Raw genomic sequence first — 21,467 nt, forward strand, 5'->3', positions numbered from 1 at the left:
GCGGTTCTAGGCGCTTCAGTGTAGAACCGTGCGACCGCTACGGTCGCAGGTTCGAATCCTGCCTCTGGCATGGATGTGTGTGATGTCCTTAGGTTAGTTAGGTTTAAGTAGTTCTAAGTTCTAGGGGACTGATGATCTCAGATGTTGAGTCCGATAGTGCTCAGAGCCATTTGAACCATTTGAACGAAGCTCCCCGGATTCAAGCCCAAGCCAGAATCTGTGCGACCACCTCGATCGGGCTATTCCCGCAACGGGCCCTTAACCAAGAAACCGAACGCAGCTGGCCACGGCTCTGGAGTCGGCATGGCTCCACATCCCTGTCGGTAGCTTCCGCAACGTCGTTTACTCTCTTCCTGCAGATCCCTCAGCGGTCCGCGCTGCAAAAGGTGGTTATTCAGGATTTTGGGAGGTGGTCACATTAACATGGCTGGACAGTGTAATACAGTTGAGTTATCGTTGGTTTTGCCACCTGTCCTTAATTTATGTGAAACAGAATAGTGCTACAGTAGACAGCACTTACGAGAAGATCCTGCGTGTGCGGCAGTGCGTGAACAAAGCAGTGAGGACGACGGGCCTGCCAACGCGGAGCGCGTCTGTTATAAATACTGCGCCGCTCGCCTGCCACCTCTTGGCCATTTCCACGCCGCCGTGGCCGCGTCGCCTACAGAAGCGAGTCACGAATGCAGGTCGGCTCCTCGCTTCCGCCCGCCGCCGGTGCAGCCTTTGTACACTACTGGCCATTAAAATTGCTACACCACGAAGACGACATCGTACAAAAGCGAAATTTAACCGACAGAAAGAAGATGCTGTGATATGCAAATGATTAGCTTTTCAGAGCATTCACACAAGGTTGGCGCTGGTGGCGACAACTACAAAGTGCTGACATGAGGAAAGTTCCCAGCCGATTTCTCATACACAAACAGCAGTTGACCGGCGTTGCCTGATGAAACGCTGTTGTGATGCCTCGTGTAAGAAGGAGAAATGCGTACCATCACGTTTCCGACTTTGATAAAGGTCGGATTGTAGCCTATCGCGATTGCGGCTTATCGTATCGCGGCATTGTTACTCGCGTTGATCGAGATCCAATGACTGTTAGCAAAGTATGGAATAGGTGGGTTCAGGAGGGTAATACGGAACGCCGTGCTGGATCCCGACGGCCTCGTATCACTAGCAGTAGAGATAACAGGCATCTTATCCGCATGGCTGTAACGGATCGTGCAGCCACGTCTCGATCCCTGAGTCAACAGTTGGTTGGGGACGTTTGCAAGACAACAAGCATCTGCACGAACAGTTCGACGACGTTTGCAGCAGCATGGACTATCAGCTCGGAGGCCATGGCTGCGGTTACCCTTGACGCTGCATCACAGACAGGAGCGCCTGCGATGGTGTACTCGACGACGAACCTGCATTGGATGAATGGCAAAACGTCATTTTTTCGGATGAATCCAAGTTCTGTTTACAGCATCATGATGGTCGCATCTGTGTTTGGCGACATCGCGGTAAACGCACATTGGAAGCGTGTATTCGTCATCGCCATACTGGCGTATCACCAGTCGTGATGGTATGGGGTGCCATTGGTTACACGTCTCGGTCACCTTTTGTTCGCATTGACGGCACTTTGAACAGTGCACGTTACATTTCAGACGTGTTACGACCTGTGGCTCTAACCTTCATTCGATCCCTGCGAAACCCTACATTTCAGCAGGATAATGCACGACCGCATGTTGCAGGTCCTGTACGGGCCTTTCTGGATACAGAAAATGTTCGACTGCTGCCCTGCCCAGCACATTCTCCAGATCTCTCACCAACTGAAATCGTCTGTTCAATGGTGGCCGAGCAACTGGTTCGTCACAATACGCCAGTCACTACTCTTGATGAACTGTGGTATCGTGTTGAAGCTGCATGGGCAGCTGTACCTGTACACACCATCCGAGCTCTGTTTGACTCAATGCCCAAGCGTATCAAGGCCGTTATTACGGCCAGAAGTGGTTGTTCTGGGTACCGATTTCTCATGATCTATGCACCCAAATTGCGTGAAAATGTAATCACATGTCAGTTGTAGTATAATATATTTGTCCAATGAATACCCGTTTATCATCTGCATTTCATCTTGGTGTAGCAATTTTAATGGCCAGTAGTGTAGTTCGCTGTCATTTGGAATAGAGGCTGTTTTCTGTCGCATCTCACCTTTCACTGACTGCACAAAGATGCGGATTCGGAGTCAGTTTAGAGTGAACTGCGACCGCTATTCGCCTTTCCTTTAGAGTGCTAAATACATTTCAAAAGATGTAAATTAGTTCACAATGCTGGGATATGCACGTAAAGCTCCGGGTTTGCAGGGTGCCATACACTGCCGGAAAAGATACATCGCCCTGTAGTACTGTTCAGTGGCACCACGGTGTAATACGTCCACACTGAGGGGAAGCACAATTAGTGACTCATTTGCCACGCTAATCAGCGATCAGATGGCACTCGGGAGGTCTGTCTGTGACTCTGCAGACAGTTACTGTTCTGAGTTTACAGGTGAATAGTGTTCGCAACATTCATTCTAGGGTACAACCATACCCCACAGACAAGTAGGTATTCCTGTTGAACAGCTTCAACAATTTGAACAATTTTCTGTGGGTCTGTGGTCCGGAAGCTGGATGGACGTATCGACGAAATGCAGCACACGTTGAGCGCATTCTATTGGTAGTGAGACGCTGCTTTCAACAGTGGTCTGTGGAACATTCCCACACCATAGACCAGGTTCTGGATATCATCGTACTACATCTATCTACATCTACGTGATTACTCTGCTATTCACAATTAAGCGCCTGGCAGAGGGTTCAATGAACCACCTTCAAGCTGTCTCTCTACCGTTCCACTCTCGAACGGCAAGCGGGAAAAACGAGCACTTAAATTTTTCTGTGCGAGCCCTGATTTCTCTTATTTTATCGTGATGATCATTTCTCCCTATGTAGGTGTAAGCCAACAGAATTTTTTCGCAATCGGAGGAGATTCATGAGAATATCCCGTTCCAACGAAAAACGCCATTGTTTTAATGACTGCCACTCCAATTCACGTATATGTCTGTGAAACTATCTTCCATATTTCGCGATAATACAAAGCGAGCTGCCCTTCTTTGTACTTTTTCGATGTCATCCGTCAGTCCCACCTGATGCGGATCCCACACCGCACAGCAATACTCCAGAATAGGGCGGACAAGCGTGGTGTAAGCAGTCTCTTTAGTAGATCTGTTGCACCTTCTAAGTGTTCTGCCAACGAAGCGCAGTCTTTGGTTTGCTCTACCCACAATATTATCTATGTGATCGTTCTAATTTAGGTTATTTGTAATTGTAATCCCTAAGTATTTAGTTGAATTTACAGCCTTCAGATTTGTGTGACTTATCACGTAATGGAAATTTAGCTGATTTCTTTTAGTACTCGTGTGAATAACTTCACACTTTTCCTTAATCAGGGTCAATTGCCACTTTTCGCACCAAACAGATGTCTTATCTAAATCATTTTGCAAGTCGTTTTGATCATCTGATGACTTTACACGACGGTAAATGACAGCATCATCTGCAAATAATCTAAGGCGGCTGCTCAGATTGTCTCCTATGTCGTTAATATAGATCAGGAACAACAGAGGGCCTATAACACTTCCTTGGGGAACGCCGGATATTAGTTCTGTTTTACTCGATGACTTTCCGTCTATTACTACGAACTGTGAGAGACGCACATCAAGATCGACGCACTGTTCGAGTAGAGCTGGCCGACCGATCACCATCATCATCATCATCATCATCATCATCATCATCATCATCATCATCACCACCACCATCACCATAATCGTCATCATCATCATCATCCTCCAGGGAAGAAATCCGGACACATGGTGCTCTTATTTTGTCATCATGAACCATTGGCAACCGTCCGCCTGCAGCAGAATTACGATCACATGCGCCTCTGCCCAGTTTACAACGGACATCACGACACTGCCAAGCATGGCTTCTCTGGTGTCGTGAAACAGTTGATTCGAGAGTACAACGGATCTCTGTTGTCATCGGTGATGAGAGCAAGTTCTGTCTGTTTGCGAGTGGTGAACGCACACGTTAATGATGTAGACCTGGTGAGCTGATTATTCTAGGGCGCACTCGCCCACGACAAACACTAGTCCCATCAGAAGTTTCATGGTTTTGGGGGGGAGGGGGGGGGGGGGGCATCAGTTACAACTCGCGGTGAGATTTAATGTTTCCACAGTGTGAAGTAACCAGTGCACACTAAACTTCACAGGCTGCCGTTCCTTCGGCAGGGACGTGATGTGCATTTTCAACAGGGCAGTGCACGACCATATACGGCTGCTGCGACGCAACGTGCTTTTCGTGGTGTACAACTGCCCTGGCCAGCAAGATCAACAGATGCATCGCCAAATGAACACGTATGGGACATGGTGAAGCGGCAACTCACTTCCTATAAAAACCATTGCCGAACTGCAACAAAGGTGTACGATTCTTGGAACAACATATCGCAGGATGTCATTCGGTACCTTTGTGATCGTTCGCATGCGAGAATATACACCCGTGCCGCCGTCATTTGGGGGGTACACTGTGCTGTATTGATGCGACTGTTTGGGCTCCCTTTACTGTGATGGGTGTTTCGTTTGCGTTCAGTTTACCGTATACTCCTACAATGATGAACTAGCTTTCACCTCAATAAAGTGACCTCCTCTATAAGAGCGCTGCATTTTTTTTTTTTCCTAGCAAGTGAAGGAGCGAATCGGTGGCAATGCTTTAAATTTCCATTCGTGCGCATTTCGATATGGTTCGATGTAGCGTGTGAGCATCACGTGCTGCAGTACATTGCTCAATTACACGGAGGACGGCGCCAGTAACGATATCGCCCATTTCCTCCTACATTGTGGCGCATGTTCCCTGGCAGCGTTTCTACTGTTCGGGATGACCACTGGAAATATTATATCTCTCTACTCGTTGCATTCGTCAATGTTCAACAGGGCTTAATAACACCTTCGAGTGCTTGCTGTAATGCTTCCAGTATGATGTCGAGCGCTATTGCTGCTGAAGTCTCCAATCCAAAGACTGGTTTGATATAGCTCTCCATTCTAATCTATCCAGTGCAGATCTCTTTATTTGTGCGTAACTAACACAACCCAAATTCACTTGGAACTGTTACAACGCTAAAAGACAGCTCTGACTTCGAAATATTCACGTAAAAGTTACTGTTCAGTTTTCTTTCTCAAGCTGATGACGTAACCGTTCAGTTCTTCGCCAGTTTTTGCGTTAAATCATAATTTATTAAAATGCACGCAGCTGGTTGGACCAAGAAAAATCACTGATTAAACGCATACTTTATTCCGAAATGTCTGCGCGCCAGCATTGCTCCATCAGAAAGACACGAAAGTAAAATGTAACTTGACCCCTCGCAACCTGTCCTGCTTGTGCCACAGTACCAAAACAAAGTAGTCACCACCAAAGACGAAACACTTTTTACGAATTTACACATTCTGGCATTATAAAATGAATTACTACGGATTTAAATATTACTTTAACTGTTCTTAATAATATGTAATTCACTCTCTCTCCGTCTTCAGGCCACGAGTGGCCTACCGGGACCATCCGAACGCCGTGTCACCTTCAGTGGAGGATGCGGATAGGAGGGGCATGGGGCCAGCACACCGCTCTCCCGGTCGTTATGATGGTATTCTTGACCGAAGCCGCTACTATTCGGTCCTCATTGGCATCGCGAGGCTCAAGGCACCTCGAAAAATGGCAACAGCGCATGGCGGCCAGGATGGTCACCCATCCAAGTGCCGACCACGCCCAACAGCGCTTAACTTCGGTGATCGCACGGAAACCGGTGTAGCCACTGCGGCAAGGCCGTTGCCAAGCGTGTAACAGCCAACCCTGAATATTATTTTATTCTTACGATTGTATTCAAGACCTCTGTCCTCTAAGAATGTATATTTCTCTTTTTCACAGAGTACATTGGTCTGATGATGATCTTGTAAGCAATCGAAACCGGTCACCAAATAAAAAAATTATATGCGATGACGACTAGTTTTATTGAAATTCCTTTATATTGTCTTTGAGTTCTTCACAGTCTCTGGAATTCTGTTGCTACAAGTTAAAGATGTTGTAACGTTATTCTGCTTGCTCTAGTCAAGCCATGGTCCACCTCTACAAGTTTAAACTCCCCCCCCCCCCTCCTCCCCCCACTCTTCCATCCACTACCAAGTTAAGAGTTCCTTGATGTGTAAGGATGTGTCATGTCAACCTATGGCTTCTTTCCGTTAAGTTGCGCCATACAGCTCCATTTTCACCGATTCGATTTACTACCTCTTTGTTAGTTATCCGATATACCCATTTAATCTTCAGCATTACTCTGTAGCACAACGTTTCAGAAGTTTCTGTTCCCCTTTTATCTGTGCCGTTTTTATCGTTCATGTCTCATCTTCATGTAAAACTATAACTAGGACCAGTAAGACTTCCTAACATTTCAATTTATATCCGATGTTAACAAATTTCAGTCTACATTATTTTTACATCTCCTCTACTTCTGCTATCGTCAGTGATTTTGCTGCCTAAATAACAAAACTCATCTATCAACTTTACTGTCTCACTTCGTAATCTGATTTCCAGAATATCACCCGATTTAACAGGCATACATTTCATTACCTTTGTGTCATTTTTGTTAACATTCATCTTATAACCTCTTTTCAAGACATTAGCTAGACCGCTAAATTGCTCTTCCAAATCCTCTGTCGTCTCTCGCAGAATTACAATTGCAGCTACAAACCTGATTGTCCCCATTTATACTTCTTGGACTTTAATTCCCTATCCAAATTTCTGTTTAGTTTCTTGTACTGCATGTCCATTGTATGGACTGAGTAACATGAGGGATAGACTACAACCCTGTCTCACTCCTTTCCCAAATATTGTTTCCTTTTTTCGTTCGACTGTTATAATGGCAGTCTGTTTTCCGCACAAATTTTAGACAAGCTTACCCTTCCTTCAGAATTACAGAGGGTATTTCAGAGATAGCCACAAGGTTTTTCTACATCTGCAATTGCTATAAATACATGTTTGATTTCTTTCAATGTAAGTTCTAGGGGAGTCGTGGGGAAGGCGCTGGCTGCTTCGTTTGTATCCACATTTTTCAACAGGCAGGCGTCTACCAGACGTTCCATTCGTCTGTAAACGAATTCGTGTTAGTATTTTGCAACAAATACGTATTACACTACCAAGATACTCCATTCTAAAGTGCGCTACCAGTGAAACAGCCACTGAGAACCCAGTCAGCATACTGTCGACCAGCAAAAGGGCTGTCAACCAGCACCAACGGTGACATGTTGAACGCAACAGTTCTTCATGCTATTCCTCGTATCTCCCTTCACAATAATATCAGGTCGTTCCATCACCCTGAGTCGTCGTTGCACAAGACTGAGGTTATCGCTTCGCTCTAGATAGAAGCGCGAGTCGTCAATGAAGATGACGATATAACTTTCAAAGTGTGAATGAGAAGTTCCCCATCACTAGATCAGCCTTAAACTTCGCTGAAGTATTGTAAACCAGGTGCAAGCATAGTGTCACATTTCTAGCGCAAAATCTGATGCCAAATTTTCTTGAATTTGTGTTGCTACCGTTCGTAGCTATTGAAGGATATGGTTATCCACACGCGCGATTGTCCGTTGGTATGGTCTTGTACCATGCCTTCAAGCCTGTGTACCTCCATTTGACCACAGATTCAATCCTCACTTCGAGCAGGTTAATCACACTCAGACAACTGTAGTAGTTGTGTCCTCGACGTACATTTGACAATCGAACCCTTGAAGTCCCTTTACAATAAAATGTTAGATAATAGCCTCGACTCTGGTGGGATATGTTTAATTTTTGTGCGTTATTCGCTAAGAATCGCGAAGGTTAGCACGTATAAATGATCCGAGAAGCACAAAGAAGTATTGGTTACGTTACACCCTAACACGAATACATATGTGGTGCTATAATTTACATATTATCCCCTATATTTAAAACAAATATCGTCAGCATATTTATGGTCACATCGTAGAGTTCAAGGTTAATTTTAACGTCAGCAGAGAAGAAACACCAAAGTGAGTGAGTGTGTGTGTGTGTGTGTGTGTGTGTGTGTATGTGAAGTCGGCAATATAATGTTGCTTCTTTTTTCACTTATTTCATTCCATTTTCAACCAACGATAACCAAATTGTGCCCGTAACTTCCCAAAAGCGTCTTTTCTAAAAGAAAATTTATTCGATAATTTTAACGCTAGCCACTTTCGCAAAGTAAACTATCATCTACTATTTGCTGGATTTCATTTGGAAAGTGCGAAATACAGCGGTCGTGGTGTAATCAGCACTGACAGTTGGCTTGTACATCATGAAACCGAATATCGCACTGGACTAAATCGACAGCGCTCTATCGAATGGATACATTTTCCGCTGAGAATGGAGAGTCGCATTAAACACGTGATGAGGAGGAGCAGTATTTACTCGAGCAGGCAACATTTTCATATTACAAAAACGATCAGAAAACATGTTCGTAAACAGCAGAGAAAATGCGCCCTGACGATTTTTAGGAAAGACACTACTAGGTATAACATTATACCGGAACATAACTTTTTAATACTACGCTGTTTCTGGTTCAAATACAGTATTGAATTTATTTCAGTTTTCATACCTGAAATCGTTTCTAATATCTTCTAAATAATTCCAACAATAAAACGGATTTTCGCGATTTCTCATTAAACTGGAAATGAATAAACAAAATGCTTAATGAATAATGCTGTATTAATTCGTAAAATTAATTTAACACAGTCCTACAAAGTTTCCAACGTTAACAACCGGCACCAATGACCAATAGTGCCATTTCGAAAGCTGAGCTAGAACATCTCCGATTACTTTTCTCAGCGTACATGCACGCATCCCACACGTATTTATTCATTGCGAACAAAGCGACAGTGGCCTTCCGACATGATTTTGAGTTGACGAATGCGTTAACACAGCGAACCAGCTAATCAGTAGCTGTTTTCCAAGGAACTTGCTCTAACCCTGTTAATACTGTTGTATGGATTAAACAGTCGAATTGGTGGGAAGGCAGCAGCCGAAGCTCGAAAGGTACCTAGAGTCGATGTGGTTGTCGTCTTACGCACGTCGCGGCAATAAACGAGCCGGAAATGAGCCTAGTAGAGTCAGTAGCTGCCTGGGAGGTGGGAACAATGGGACTCTGCGTCGTGCGAACGTCCAGCGACGTGGCCGGCGCGGCGGTCCAGCACGCATTATCACGACACGCGACACGTACTACAGCTAACGCGAGTCAGCGCTCAGCTCGTTCTCCTCGCCCAAAGTCACCTGTTTCATGCCAGTATGTCCAACGCGTCACAGTTTCGGAACAAGTCCGTTAGTGCCGAAGTGGTTACAACCATAAAGTAAACGAAAAATAAATATTCGTAGTTACATGCAGATGACTAATCTGCAATTCACACTAAGTGCTTGGCAGACGGTTCGTCGAACTACCTTGCGACTACTATTATACCGTTCCACTCTCTAACAGTGCATGAAGCAAATGAAAGCTTGAATCTTTCTGTACGAGCTATGATTTCTCTTACTTTAACACGATTGTCATTTCCCGCTATGTAGGTTGGCGTCAATAAAATATTCTGGCATACAGAGGTAACAGTTGGCGTTTGAAATTCCGTGAAAAGATCTCGCCGCAACGGGAAATGCCTTTGTTTAAACGACTGCCACTCCAACTCCGTTATAACATCCGTGATACACTCCCCTCTATTTCGTGATAATATGAATTGAGCTACCCTTGTTTGGACTTTTTCTATGTCCTGCGTCAGTTTAATCTGGTAAGCATCTCACACTGCACAGCAACACTGTAGCAGGGACTGACAAGCGTGTAACCGTCACAATGTTGAATGGAAGCATGCAAACGTACATGCATTGAGTTGTACAGGTGGCGGATGTCAGTTTGCGGGGTGGAGTTCCATGCATGTTGCACTCAGTCCTCAATACAGGGACGGTTACTGCTGATTGTGGATGAAGCTGGGGTTGTCGTCTGATGGTGTCCCACATGTGCTCGACTGGAGAGAGATCTAATGATATAGCAGGCAAAGTAAAACATGTCGGGACTCTGTAGAGCACGCAGAGTCTGCCATCTGCCAAACTTTACAGAAGCTCTCCTGCGAACCTTGCAGGAGAGCTTCTGTAAAGTTTGGAAGGTAGGAGACGAGATACTGGCAGAAGTAAAGCTGTGAGAACCGGGCGTGAGTCGTGCTTCGGTAGCTCAGATGGTAGAGCACTTGCCCGCGAAAGGCAAAGATCCCAAGTTCGAGTCTCGGTCGGGCACACAGTTTTAATCTGCCAGGAAGTTCCCCCTAGAATGTTCATGAATGGCAGCACAAGAGATCGAATCACAAGACTGGCGAACAATTTTGCTGTAACGGTTAGTGGGACAACCACGAGGGTGCTCCAGGAGTCATACGAAATTGCACCTCAGACGATAACTCCGAGTGTAGGTGTCGTGTGTCCGGCACGCAAACAGGCTGGGTGTGGGTCCTCAACTGGTCACCTTCGAACCAACACACAGCCGTCACTAGCACGCCGAAAATGATGGTTTTCCATTTCGGTGGCGCCACGTGACCGTCCGGAGCCCGGTCTCCTAGCGACCGTACATTCCCGCGACCACTACTAACAGCAGTCATGTACAGTGCCTACGTTCCTGCCAAGTCTATCTGCAATATCGCAGAAGGAACATATAGTTTCTCATAGTCCTATTACATGGCCTCGTTCAACCTTAGTTAGGTGTCGATAATGGCGTCTTCGTCGCTTTAAAGACGTTCTACACCATCACAACTCATCACGTCCAATCGCAAAGGCTCATTACAGCGTGTATTTATGGCAAACCAGATTTGCATTCTCATAGTGGCGCTACTCTTAAACGACTGGTGCAATATTTGAACAAACATTATCTTTCAGACGCAGAAACACGGTTACCAATTTTCGTTTATGTTGCACAGCTACTTGTTGACGTTGTGCTTTTTTTTTCATTTTATTTGTCGCGGCGTTTACGTATTTTTGTCCCACGCCTGTAACTTTTTATTTGCAAAGTAGCTAGAATTGGAAGATATGAGCCTTTTGGCACATTATTTGCATGTTTTCGTTGTTGTGGTCTTCAGTCCTGAGACTGGTTTTATGCCGCTCTCCATGCTACTCTATCCTGTGCAACCTACATCCTTCTGAATCTGCTTATTGTATTCATCTCTTGGTCTCCCTCTACGATTTTTACCCTCCACACTGCCATCCAATGCTAAATTTGTGATCCCTTGATGCCTCAGAACATGTCCTACCAACCGGTCCCTTCTTCTTGTCAAGTTGTGCCACAAACTCCTCTTTTCCCCAATTCTATTCAATACCTCCTCATCAGTTATGTGATCTACCCATCTAATCTTCAGCACCACATTTTGAAAGTTTCTATCTCTTCTTGCCCACACTATTTATCGTCCATGTTTCACTTCCATACATGGCTACGCTGCATACAAATACTTTCGGAAACGACTTCCTGACACTTAAATCTATACTCGCTGTTAACAAATGTCTCTTCTTCAGAAACGCTTTCCTTGCCATTGCCAGCCTACATTTTATATCCTCTCTATTTCGACCATCATCAGTTATTTTGCTCCCCAAATAGCAAAACTCCTTTACTACTTTAAGTGTCTCATTTCCTAATCTAATTCGCTCAGCATCACCCGATTTAATTCGACTACATTCCATTAACCTCGTTTTGCTTTTGTTGATGTTCATCTTATATCCTCCTTTCAAGACACTATCCATTCCATTCAGCTGCTCCTCCAGGTCCTTTGCTGTCTCTGACAGAATTACAATGTCATCGGCGAACCTCAAAGTTTTTATTTCTTCTCCATGGATTTTAATACGTACTCCGAATTTTTCTTTTGTTTCCTTTACTGCTTGCTCAATATACAGACTGAATAACATCGGGGAGAGGCTACAACCCTGTCTCACTCCCTTCCCAACCACTGCTTCCCTTTCATGCCCCTCGACTCTTATAACTGCCATCTGCTTTCTGTACAAATTGTAAATAGCCTTTCGCTCGCCGTGTTTTACCCCTGCCACCTTTAGAATTTGAAAAAGAATATTCGAGTCAACATTGTCAAAAGCCTTCCCTAAGTCTCCAAATGCTAGAAACGTAGGTTTGCCTTTCCTTAATCTTTTTTCTAAGACAAGTCAGTATTGTCTCTCGTGTGCCAACATTTCTACGGAATCCAAACTGATCTTCCCCGAGGTCGGCTTCTACCAGTTTTTCCATTCGTCTGTAAAGAATTCGCGTTAGTATTTTGCAGCTGTGACTTATTAAACTGATAGTTCGGTAATTTTCACATCTGTCAACACCTGCTTTCTTTGGGATTGGAATTATTATATTCTTCTTGAAGTCTGACGGTATTTTGCCTGTCTCATACATCTTGCTCACCAGATGGTAGAGTTTTGTCAGGACTGGCTCTCCCAAGGCCGTCAATAGTTCTAATGGAATGTTGTCTACTCCCGGGGCCTTGTTTCGACTCAGGTCTTTCAGTGTTCTGTCAAACTCTTCACGCAGTATCGTATCTCCTATTTCATCTTCAACTACATCCTCTTCCATTTCCATCATATTGCCCTCAAGTAGAGCTATCAGCAACTGTTGCTTCAATTTCCCCTCAAATCATTAATTACGTTTATCTTAATTACCCTGATTACTTTAAAGCAAAACTACGCCTCAGGCTTGCCAGTCAGATGCCTCATTTGTCCTTTTTCCCGCTCTTCGTTTGGCTCTCAATGTTCGAACAAAATTCAGTTGTGTAACGTCCAGGGTGTCTTGTTTCCGTTTCCCATGTCGGCAGGCAGACAGCCACAGTGTGAGATACGACAAGCCCCGTGGTAGACGTGCAGTGTCGCGCCAGCAGTGGCAGCAGACGCGCACACCTGGCGGGTCGCCAGCGGCCATCGACTGCTGCAGTCCATCGCGAGGCGACTCGACGCGGCTATTACCCGTCGCCGCGCCCGGACGCAGTTATTCCGGCCGCCTCAGCGCGTACCTCCAAAATAGCGAGGGAAGACCGCGTCTTGTTGCATTCCGTGGACACGCTGCTGACTCACCGCTGGACCGCCGCCCATCTCCAGGGAGTACTGCCCGCCGTCCGCCTCACTCGGGACTTCGACAAACTGTTTCACAGCCTCACAACTTCCTATGCTTGCAAACCGCAACAGTATTTCCTTAAAATGAACTCCAGAAGATATATACAAAATCATAACTTGGAAAATATTACAGAATTGTGTTTTTTTGTAAAATGTTTTGAAACTCCCAAAGGCTTTTTTCATTGTGTTCTGCTGCGTATTTGATTTGGAGCGCATCACAATGGCGACACCCCAGAAGAAGGTGCAATATGTCGTCTGCTATGCCGAACCTGAAAAGCCACACAAAAGACGTCAAAACATCTACATCTACATTTATACTCCGCAAGCCACCCAACGGTGTGTGGCGGAGGGCACTTTACGTGCCACTGTCATTACCTCCCTTTCCTGTTCCAGTCGCGTATGGTTCGCGGGAAGAACGACTGCCGGAAAGCCTCCGTGCGCGTTCGAATCTCTCTAATTTTACATTCGTGATCTCTTCGCGAGGTATAAGTAGGGGGAAGCAATATATTCGATACCTCATCCAGAAACGCACCCTCTCGAAAACTGGACAGCAAGCTACACCGCGATGCAGAGCGCCTCTCATGCAGAGTCTGCCACTTGAATTTGCTAAACATCTCCGTAACGCTATCACGCTTACCAAATAACCCTGTGACGAAATGCGCCGTTCTTCTTTGGATCTTCTCTATCTCCTCCGTCAACCCGACCTGGTACGGATCCCACACCGATGAGCAATACTCAAGTATAGGCCGAACGAGTGTTTTGTAAGCCTCCTCCTTTGTTGATGGGCTATATTTTCTAAGGACTCTCCCAATGAATCTCAACCTGGCACCCGCCTTATCAACAATTAATTTTATATGATCATTCCACTTCAAATCGTTCCGCACACATACTCCCAGATATTTTACGGAAGTAACTGCTGCCAGTGTTTGTTCCGCTATCATATAATCATACAATAAAGGATACTTCTTTCTATGTATTCGCAGTACATTACATTTGTCTATGTTAAGGGTCAGTTCCCACTCCCTGCACCAAGTGCCTATCCGCTGCAGATCTTCCTGCATTTCGGCAATTTTCTAATGTTGCATCATCCGCGAAAAGCCGCATGGAACTTCCGACATTATCTACTAGGTCATTTAAATATATTATGAAAAGCATTCGTCCCATAACACTCCCCTGTGGCACGCCAGAGGTTACTTTAACGTCTGTAGACATCTCTCCATTGAGAACAACATGCTGTGTTCTGTTTGCTAAAAACTCTTCAATCCAGCCACGCAGCTGGTCTGATATTCCGTAGGCTCTTAGTTTATCAGAAGACAGTGCGGAACTATATCGAACGCCTTCCGGAAGTCAAGGAAAATGGCATCTACCTGGGAGCCTGTATCTAATAGTTAGCCCGATGCTTAATGTTTGGTGCAGCCTAACGCAAGGCTGGCTGATAGGCCCATTTCTCTTCGCAGACAAAACTAGAACGGGAAATGTTAACCTGGACGTCTTCGAAGTCTGCAGGACTGCAGCCGTCCATCTTCCAGCATGTCGGTGCAGACCCTCATTCGAATCTGAACATGCGGGGCGATCATTGCCCCGCGCTCTCCCGATATCGCTCCATTAGACTTCTTTTTGTGGTGTTCCATCAAAGATCACGTGACATAACAGCATTCAATAACACTGCTACTCTTCGTGTACGAATCAATGGAGCAATCAGAACTGCTGATGCTGAGCTGCAATGTGGACCGTATATAGGGAGGACTCGATTTGCACTAGCGACGAGCGGACCACACAGTGAAATTCTGACATAACGAAGGACTTTGAAGGCTGCTAAATGTTTTACTACAAACCACAATGCTCTAATAGTTTTCAAGTTAAGATTTCTTTAAACAACAGCCGGAAGAAAAGATCTCCGGTTTTAAAATCAAACAAAATGAAGTGCCTTTGCCAACAGCACGACACTGCCTGCAGCGCCTCTCCTGGGCTTGTGTTGGACCCTATGCGACTGGAAAACCGTGCCCTGTGTAACACCTACAACGCCTCTCGGTGTTAATAAACCAAAATAGCTCCCATGCCCTCGAAATATAAATTCAGAGAATGTCCCAAGCACCTCCACAAGTAGTAATTCACGAAATAGAAAAAAAGAGACAAATAGAGGGAAATCTATAGTAGAAAAATAATAGAAAAAGAAAAGAATTTTAATCATAAATTTTGGAAGCATAGGAGGGGGGAAAAACGATAGAAATGGTTAAATTATTAGTTATTCTTATGTATGAGAAAATCAATATTATAGTCACAGAACGTAGGTCTTGAACACCAAAGATAGCGTTTACTAAAGTATAAATAGACATACAATGCAATTATGATACTCCAGTCTCTATCCTCTAGTCTGTTAGAAGTCAATTAGGACATAAAGCTTTAGGAAGCAACAATAGGAACTTTACTGAACCAGGGTGCAAGAATAAATCGCGACGAGATTGTTTTTTTGGGAAGCATTAATTTCAGATCAGAATTAGAACTTTAGTCATATTAGAGGAACAGGGAGGTGATCAATAATCTCTCTGACTTTAACGTCACTTCGTGTGAAGATTTAAATATTTTACGGAATTAACGATTTTTGGACAGATTCGGACTTTGTATTGTGATAGTGGAAAAGCTTTACGCGACTAGTAATCATAGTTAGTGACAGTTTATGGATATTAAACGGGGACAATCTTTTTATCGAAAGTGACAGAACATTGTTTAGTATCACTGATATTGACGGGATTCCAGATTAGATAGTTATTCAAAGAACCCCTTTGAACGCGATCGTGTGAATGAACTGATTTATTAGTAATTATTGTTAAATAAAATAACGTGTTAATTTGAAACTGACTATTCGTCCTGAACTTTACTTCGATTTAGGTTCATAAATAATTAGGTTACGTGATTTTCACCAAGAATAAACTGCAGACTAGTAACTGAAACAAGTGAACGAGAATCTATTGAAAACACTAGTTTTAATTTACTTATGGCTTTTTCCTTCAGAACTGGGAAGACAATACGTGTAGTGACTCACTGGGGTTAATTTAAGAACTAGCCGGGATAAAACAAAACCCCTCAAGCAGTCAATGTATAGATAAATTAACATTTCTACTTTCATGCAAGATACGGAAGTCGGGATAGAAAAAAGGGTCGCTACACCTGCTCAGATAAGTCCCAACTTCAGTTGGTAAGAGGTGATAGTAGAGTTCGAGGGTGGCGCAAACTCCATGAAGCAATGGATCCAAGTTGTCAACAAGGCACTGTGCAAGCTGGTAGTGGGGTCTTCCAGAATGACGAGATCATCCAGGGAATGCCACGAGAACGTTCCCCACGCCACAACACTCCCTCCTCCGACTTGGAACCTTCCCACGATTGTTGCAGGGTATTTGCTCAGACCTTCCAGGTAATGGCGTGCGAATTCCAGTCTTCGTCGCCGATCAACAGCAGTTAGCATGGGTGTACGAACCAGACGACTGCTGCAAAGCCCCATACGCAGCAAACTTCGCTGAACGGTCGTTGAGGAGATACTGTTGGTAGCCCCTTGGTTCATCTGGCTGGTTAGTTGCTCAACATTTGCACGTTATTGGCCCGCACACATCTCCGCAGACGTTGTTCGCCTGTCATATATAGCCCTTGGTGCACCATAGTCGCCTCGTCGCCGGTTTTGGATAGCGCCATTTTGCCATGCACGATGTACTGTAAACACGACGGTACGCGAACAGTGTACAAACGTAGCCTTTTTGGATATAGTTCCATCATCGGCCCGAAAGCCAATGATAGTGTCCCTCTGGACATCAGATAAACCGCTCCGTTTCCACATTACGGCAACGACTGCACTCTTTGTCGCGTCCCCCCTGACATCTTTATACACCTTCCACTGCCAGTGCTGTAGACTGCCGTCTGTGAGTTGTTATTGCTAGTGGACATCGAACATACGCGGTGATCACAATGTGACTGGATCATGTATTTGAAAAGTAAACTTTTCAATTATTTCCCATCTGATTGGGCTCAAATGTCAAGCATAACCCCTGCTTAACTTTGAGAATATGGTACGTGGATGGCGGATCATCGAAAAATTTTACTGCTGACGTAAGACGACGTCTAACGCGCCAACATAATCGAAGATGAATATCTCGAACAGGGCCTGTACCGTAGCCTTTGAACTGTTGCTTTAGAGTAAGAGTGACATATCTGTAGAGTTCTTTCCTAACGTGTCTCACTGACAATATTTTATTAAAACATTGTTTCTACACAAAAGTTGAGGAACTCTTCTGGGTATTTCTACAGTTTCATTAATCTGCCACTGGTAATTAGATATATAGTGTGTCTTTCTCCTTTTTATGTGTTTCATATAAAAGAAAGCTCAGGTGAGTGTTTTTCTGTTAGTCATCGGGTAGCGCATGGCATGACATTCTCGGGAGTCTGTGAGGCAGCTGATTGTATGTGCATCCTTCCAAATGAACAGTTACGATGTCGCTTCGAGGCGAAACAACTTGATAATTGTAAAGAAAAAAATCTGTGATGGCTTGTAAGCCAAAAACCGGTTAGAGAAATAAATCAGTAGTCTAGAACATTCACAATTTTGCACTTCACATTTACAATTACAAAAAGTTATGGATTATATGAAATACCCGCCAGGTTAGCCGAGAGCGCTAATGCGCTGCTTCCTGCACTCGGCTAGGCGCGCCGGCTCCGGATCGAATCCGCCCGCCGGATTAACGACGAGGGCCGGTGTGATGGCCAGCCTGGATGTGGTTTTTAGGCGGTTTTCCACATCCCTCTAGGTGAATACTGGGCTGGTCCCCACGTGCCGCCTCAGTTACACGACTCACAGACATTTGACACACATCCGCACTTTTCCATGATTTACACTAGACACAGACAGATGGGCTACTCTGATTCCGTCCCGGGGGGGGGGGGGGGGGAGGGGGGGTACGGGGTGGCGGCAGGAAGGGCATCCGGCCAGCCCTTCAAATTAACATGCCAACTCCGATTTAACCACGCCAACCCCGCGCACAATGCGGGACATAGGCGCAAGCGATAGATAGATAGAATGGATTGTATGAAATCTCGAGGCCCATCGATTTCAACTCGATTGTGCAATAGGGTCTATGGTTCCCGCCTTAATAACCGGAAAAGAACATGACAACCGAATTAAACCTGTAAGCCCGAAATGTAAGCCATGTCCTTTAGTTTTGGGGACTGATGCTCCCAGAGACGGAATGGAACCGACAGCTAACGGCAAAAGTCTCCTGGCGAGCGAGCTACCGCTTCCGTGGGAACGGCAGCGTCCTATAGCGAAACGTCCTTGCGCGACGGCTTCTGCCTCGGAAGACTTCACACGGGGAACAGTGCCGCGTTCAGTGCTCCCGCGCCTCTGGCCTCTGCGGAAGCGTGGCAGGGAAAGCCCGCGCGATCCGAGAGCGGGGTCAGCAAGTCGCAGGCGAGACGGTCTTGGCCGCACTGCTTGACAAAGCACAGTTGCGCTGTTGGGCAATCCGAGACCCGGCAACTAAACTCGTCTCCAACGGGCTCTTGTTGCTCTCGAGAACTGAGGGCGACAGTCTGAATGCTGCATCTGAGAACAAGACCTACGTATCGAGTAGCGGAATTTTACAGCTGTCCTCTTTACAGTTTCGATTGCTGCCCGTCTGACCCGCAACGAGAAACCGAAGGTGTCGTTCTTGTATGTGGTGTTTATCGTATTGACACGAATACATTCAGCATATTTCCCCAAAAGTTTGGGAACAAAAAGTTACATTGCGGCTTATCTGGCGACCCTACGAACGCCGGTATCGTTTAGCATAATAGAAGCTTCAAATGTAGCGTTCGTTCGTTCCTTCGAAGTAGTGTTTGCAAATTAATCCTTGCATATGATGTAACACTGTAACCTATAACTGCCCACGTCGTGTTGTGCCGACTCCACTGTAGCTTGAATTGATTTTTAAGTTTGTTTTATATTCCCGACTTCTAATTTCACCACACAAGTCTCCAGGGCTGAGCAGTTATTGGCCGATGACGACACGCAATACAGTTTGTTAAAGCGGAGTTCGCCGTTATTAATTAATTAATAATTTTATTACTCGTACAGAGACTCAACGTTCCTTTATTTAACAGCGCGTCGTCAAAAGAAGTATGAAAATGCTAATGTCCTTGCAATACATAATGTCGACTATTGAGTTAAAGTTCGTACCTATTTTGCCATTTTAGAGAAGAGAAACCTTAAGCGCTTCTGCTTCTATAGCCTCAGTATCAAATGTTCACTAATTTCAATTTACTTCCTATCTCAGTTCAGTATTTAACACAAATTATACATCAATGTCATTTCAGAGATTTACGTCGGTTCCACACTAACGGAATAACAAATAATTGTCATTTAACAAAACTTTTATTAATAACCCTTTTTCTTATGACGTAAATGTTAATGAATGATCGCTATCTAGGAGGAAAGAGGGACTCATCCTAATCATAAGATAATAGCTTTTAATGAACACGCGACCGTTAATTAAATAAAAAGTCACGTTCAAGGATGATATGCGAGCAACTTTCGTTACGTCCGTTTTCACGTATCTGTCAAAACTAATCCTGTCGCCCACAATTCAAATTAACACTGACGTTAACCCCTTTTGTCGGAACATCGAATCGTAACTATTATGTGAAAGTTTATTATAGTCCCCGAATTAATTCCTTTCAGATACGCGCACGACCGAACAACAGAACGGAACAAAAACGACTTGTTTTAACAACCGAACAACGCAATGACGTTACATTACGACAATGTCCGCCCAATGAACATCTCTTTGACTTTATCTTTTCTACTCTGTTTAATTAAATTATTCCTAATTACAATTTATTCAGCTATTTAACGAAAACATCTAACAAAAAATAAAATAAATTTATCCCAAGGTAAAAGATCCGTTATAAACCGCCTGACTTTTGACATTTCATTCGTTGTTGCTGTTGGTGTTGTCGATGTCTTTCAGTTCACAGCTTGATTTAATGCCGTTGTCCGCCCTAATCTATCCTGCGCATGCACGCTCATCTCCTAGTAACTACTACAACCTACATCCGCTTTTACTATAGTCCGATTAAAATTACTTGATAGTTGATATTTCACGCGTTGGAGCCTGGCTTCCTCCAGAGCACTCGTCACGTCCGAACCGTTCGCCGTTGCCGAACTGCCACACCAATTAGTTCGCTTCCTGTTTCTTGTCTAGCTTTCTTTCTTGAAGTGTTTGGTTCCCGAATCCTTGGTCTGGCCCTTTTATTTTGTACTTCATCACACATGATAACCACACCAAAAACAAAGCGCGCACCCAACAATGATGTTACCCACAAACTTTTCACACACAGCTCTAACCATATGCAACAAAATCCTTCCGCACAAGATGCGATTCAGCGTCATTTATACCGTTATAATAATTATCAGAGACTGGCTTACATTAGATAAGCTTCCCACGACATTGCATGAGGCGAAATTTTTGACGGCTGTCAATAACTGCAACTGGGTAGCCAGAGTCATAAAAACAACCGCCTTTTGCAGTGTGTAATGGCGTAGCGTAGGGGTTAGCGTATGAATGCCACGTGAAGATCGAAGGTTCGAATCTTGTCAAATGCAGCGAAATTTTTTTATTTTTGTAACTGTAAAAAAAACATTTTTCAAAAGTAGACATGATTGTCTTAATGGGATTGCCGCGATCGTTCTTTAAATAAAAATATGGCACTTCAGTCTTTGATCGCTATTTTTTATTTTCAATGACAGGTTTCAGGCTAGCTGCCCATCTTCAGATCTGTTAGAGAAAGTTAAAAATTTAATTAACAAGAGAGATATAGTTACTGACAGAAATATCTTAGTTTACAAAAAGAAATTTTGGAACGTATTAAATGCCAACATACCACATAGTAAGTTACAGAGTAACTTGTCAGTCCAGAACTATCGGTTCGCTGTCGTAACTAAAGTAAATTTCAATCTGTTAAAACCTTAAATTGCAGTTTTGGAGAAAGCTGATTGGTAACAGCAAAAAGTGCCCTCTACCTATAAGAATTATGGATGTTATTTTTTCACCGTACATTTTAAAGGCGAATATACTTTTTAATAAAACAATTTTTGAAGTAATAACATATGAATAATCTTTTTTTTTAGTGGACCATGAACCGAAATAAATTACACTAATTTAAATTTTTTTTATAAAGAAACTTAAAAATATAATTAAAATGTAGATATTCTTCCGAAAATGTGCGTTTCCTTTT

The 21,467-nt window shown here is 44.2% G+C and overlaps 1 protein-coding gene and 1 pseudogene across 2 annotated transcripts in view; both read right to left on the reverse strand.

Annotated features, from left to right (window-relative positions):
- The window catches only part of LOC126418472 (mitogen-activated protein kinase-binding protein 1), a 912,885-nt gene that overhangs the window by 826,909 nt on the left and 64,509 nt on the right, over positions 1-21,467 (reverse strand). The window lies entirely within an intron of this gene.
- On the reverse strand, positions 5,770-5,887 carry LOC126420073 (5S ribosomal RNA; annotated as a pseudogene).

Source organism: Schistocerca serialis, chromosome 9, assembly GCF_023864345.2.
Source record: "Schistocerca serialis cubense isolate TAMUIC-IGC-003099 chromosome 9, iqSchSeri2.2, whole genome shotgun sequence".
Lineage (NCBI taxonomy): Eukaryota > Metazoa > Arthropoda > Insecta > Orthoptera > Acrididae > Schistocerca > Schistocerca serialis.